This window comes from Belonocnema kinseyi, chromosome 2 (assembly GCF_010883055.1).
Source record: "Belonocnema kinseyi isolate 2016_QV_RU_SX_M_011 chromosome 2, B_treatae_v1, whole genome shotgun sequence".
Taxonomy (NCBI): Eukaryota; Metazoa; Arthropoda; class Insecta; order Hymenoptera; family Cynipidae; genus Belonocnema; species Belonocnema kinseyi.
This window is the reverse complement of record NC_046658.1, coordinates 107,733,352-107,737,553: the sequence shown is the minus strand read 5'-3', so window position 1 is coordinate 107,737,553 and position 4,202 is coordinate 107,733,352. Positions and strand designations below refer to the sequence as shown.

Sequence of the window (4,202 nt, the reverse complement as noted above, 5' to 3'; positions counted from 1 at the left end):
ATATATTTGATTATATCAAATTGTTGTTGTCTGATTTTCATCTCCAAATGTACATACACATGATTATAAATCATACAGCAAAGATAAGTATTTCCTGTCATCAAGGAACAAGTTTTTTAATATAATTTTTTATATTATTTGAATGTTTATAGTCGCATCAACTGCCAGGGCCATTAGCGACTGTCCTGTAGGGTTAATTGTAAACTGTAGGGTATCTGTGGGGTAGTATACCAAGAACAGAAGCGAAGCTTTCAGAAAACACGTGCAGCCCTGCCTCCTGCTGTGGGAATCGAACCCGCGCCAGCGTAACTACCAAGTCTGCAGTGTTAGAACACAGGACAATCACTATAACATCTGAGCCACGAAGACACCCTAAAATAAAAATTTGTCCGTACGATATCTTGGCATCTTATTAAATGATAAAAATCTTGCCAGTTCTCTGTTGGCTTAACAGTCGAAAAAATGTTGCGCTATTGATACAATAATTTACGAAGTGTCTCAGAAACGAATTTAGCTAACCATGAAAGTTTTATTGTCATCGGCCGTATTTTTTTCTCTTTGCAGTGGTAAATAAAAAGTTATTAGTTTTTCTTTCGTTCTTTATATTAAAAAAATTTATGATTTCATCATGTTTTCCTATTACTGCACTACTAATGAATATAATATTGAGAAAGGCCAAAAAGATAAGACTAAATTTTGCTGTCAGAATGCTTGCCTTTCAAAGAAAAGCGGTTCTGTAAGTAAATATACATAACAAATATAAAAATAGTTTCATATAGGAGGACGGTTTAAAAAAGAAAGTCCTAACCTTAGCTTGCATATTTGATTTTTTGTTCCTTTGGGGTTAAAAATGAACCTCGTGGAAGGAGAAATAAATCGGAAAATTTTTAGAGGTCGCTCATCTAAGGTGGCCGTTTTAATAAAAGAAAAAAATTCCCGGTCATTTCCACGTTCGCAAACATTTCTCGCAGTCAATGAAATTAAAAAAAATATAACTCTAAAGCCAAAAATTGTTCCATTTGAAGTAAAAAAAACTTAATTGTAAATTGAAGCACTCAAAGTCGATATCTTGAATTCTAAACTTTTAAAACTGAAGATTGAAAGATTTTTAATTAAAAAATGTTGTATTAAAATGCTCAATAATTTACAAGTATAAAATTGAAGGTACTAACACTTTTCAACTGAAAAATTTAAAGTAAATGCAGTTAGCCTGCCAAATGAAAAATTTTACACTCTTATAAATGATAGATTTCAAGGATTTAGATTCAGTTTCAAAAATATAAGCCCAAGTTATCATTTTTAATGCTCTAAATTCTAAAATCAATCAATTCAGTTAAAAAATGTTCAAAATTATATAATTTCGAGCAATTTTAAGGTTTAAAAATGGAAGGATTAAATTTTTTTATCAAGCGAAGACTTCTTAAATTAAGAGTTACTTTTACTTTAAACAGTTTTAAAATCCTTAAAATGCTTTAAAATTTTATTTCCAAACCTCAAAATATTTACATGTGGTTTCCCATTTTTTCAAATTTTGAATTATTTAAAAAACTTTTTCAGAACTTCGAAACACCTTTAAAAATGATACGAATTTATGTTAACATTTTTCCCACAAAGTTTTATGAAATCCTGCCAAATTGAATAAATTTCCTTAATATCTTTAACATTCATGTTTTGTAAGTTTGTAAGTCTTTTTAAATATTGGGTTAAAATTAATTTTGTTAAATAAAAAATAATTTTCAATTTGTCGAGGAAATGTTTTTTATTCTTATAAAGTGTTTCAAAATTCTTAAAAAGCTTATAAATTTTCTGTTCGATATCTGGTGAAATCAATATTTGGTTTGAAATTCGGCTGCGGACTATTTGCATCGAAATCGTCTTGTATACAAGTAATTATTATTCACTTTTTAAACCCTAAAGAATTATTTAATTTTAAAAATAATTAATTTATTAATATTCACAATTTAACAACTAAAAACGTTTTTTATAAAAAAAATTTGATTTTAGACGCTTCTAATCTTTAATTGTTTAAGTCCTCAAAAGGCGTTTTAAAATTATTTAAATTAAAATGTGCGCTTCAAAATTAAAACTCTAAGATAGTTTTTCTAATTTTATAGAAAAATTCAGAGTACATTATTATTTATTATTTCAGCTACAATCAGGTAGAAGTCAAGAAGCTTAATTGAAGAAGGATAGCAATGAAATAAAACAGCAAACAAATAATAAATTGGGTAAAGTGAGCCAAGCGCATAGAGGATGAATGCGACTTCGTAAACGCTGTTCAGCAATGTAATAATGCGGATAAAATTTAAGGATGGACTTAACACAAGATATTGAAAATAGCTTGCAACAAAATTTCAAATTAATAATTCATACATATTGTAAAAATATATTCAATGATTGTAGAATTAGAATTAAAGTATAGTTTTCAAAAATCAAATAAAGCTAAAAAATCTTTGGTAAAAACTTGTGGTAATAATTTAGTAATATCAGATCATTTAAAACTATTTTTATTAAGTTCTATTCTGTAAACACATACTTATCTGTACTACTGATGTAGAAATGTAAAATTTTGAATAAAGGAGCGTCCATAAAAATTCCAAACCACATTTTTGTTGATTCAGCCATAGTATATATGATAGTCATTCTAAGTATAATTATTGACGTTTGGTTAAATCGACAAAATATTTGTTGAAATCAATAAAAAATTGAACAAAATTAATAAGAAGAACCAACTAAAAACTTTGTTCGAATGAGATTCATTTTTTCTGAGTAATAAAATTTAATAATCTGCACTACGATTGATTTTCTTTAATTCTAATATGCTTTGATGTTGTTAATGTTATTTATTTAGCATTTTCCTATAATTTCTAGTTTATTATAGACAATTTTAGCATATGCTTTGATTTGGTCACAATTTGTATTTGCAATGAAAAAAAAAAACATTAAGAAGGACCAACATGAATCTGAATTTCCATCTATTCACGATAATTGACGTGAGACAAAAAATTATAAATGAGACTTCGAAAGAAGAGTTTCTGAAGAAACTGATCGACTTTTCGCGTACTTACGGCATATTAATAAAGTATGCACGTAATTGAATTAATTTTTTTTTATTATTTGATCAATTTTTAATGTAGTTATTAATTATTATATATTTATTATATATTATCAATGTAAAAACTTCAAAATTAAACAAATAAATCTGGGTTACCACCAGTTCCCCATTTTAGTACCACTCAAGAGAGTTTTTTCTAAGTCTTATTTTAATACTCATAATGAAGAAAATTATTAAAGATCTTCCAAACAAACAGAAAATAAATATAATATTGCAAGCAAACAGTTTTTCCAAATAATGTGATTTGGAAAAAGTATCTGTATATAATATCATATAGACAAGAAAAAGCAGTTTTCAAAATCGAAAGTTAATGCATAAAATTTGAAAATTCTTTTAAAACACACAAAATTATAATACTATATAATTCTAGTTTTATATTAAATACAAAAAAATTTGCATTATAAAGTGACGAAATAAGTATGTACAATAGAAATAAAATATAACAGCATCAGTGTTTTTCATAAGTAAGTATTACTCTACATATAAGACATATTTCATTATTTCATACTATATCATCCAAAATTTTTGAATAAAATATTGTGACATTTAATTTGATATAAGTTATTAATTTCGGAAACAAATATTGATCATTAATAATTTCCATATTAATGGAAAAGCAGTTCAGCCCCTAGAACATGACCAATTGTAATCAGTGGTGATTATTGTCGAACATAATAACAGGAGAGGATTAAGCAGGCATAATAACCAACCATTACAAAAATCACGATAAACTATGTGAAAAGGTAATAATCGGTTGAGTTTATGCATCAGCTTTAATCAATTTATCGACCAATTAGAAACGGAGGACAATAGAGAGCCAAATAAAATGCTTCACTTGCATCTCATCAGTAAAGTTTCGAGAAGTAGTGCATTTGTCAAAAAATCATCCAATTTTTGCAATTGGATTTGAAAAAAAATTTTAAAATAGAGCATTTTATAGTTGCATTAAAAATCGCACACATGGGACAAGAATTAATCTTGAATAAAAAAAGATCGTTATGTATACGGATGATATAATGTAATATTTTTTTGAACTAAGAAAATATTTCTTGATCTAAAAAAATATTTTTTGTCCAGAAGTTGATTT

The 4,202-nt window shown here is 26.5% G+C and overlaps 1 long non-coding RNA gene across 3 annotated transcripts in view; it reads left to right on the top strand.

Moving 5' to 3' along the window:
• The window catches only part of LOC117168522, a 15,752-nt gene extending 13,283 nt beyond the window's left edge, over nt 1–2,469 (top strand). For 2 of the 3 annotated variants that reach the window (XR_004466497.1, XR_004466498.1), the window contains 2 exons: nt 153–566; nt 2,150–2,469. This is a non-coding gene — a long non-coding RNA (uncharacterized LOC117168522). The remainder of the gene's footprint in view (nt 1–152; nt 567–2,149) is intronic. The other variant, XR_004466499.1, reaches the window with a different exon arrangement.
• The last annotated feature ends 1,733 nt before the right edge of the window (nt 2,470–4,202 follow it).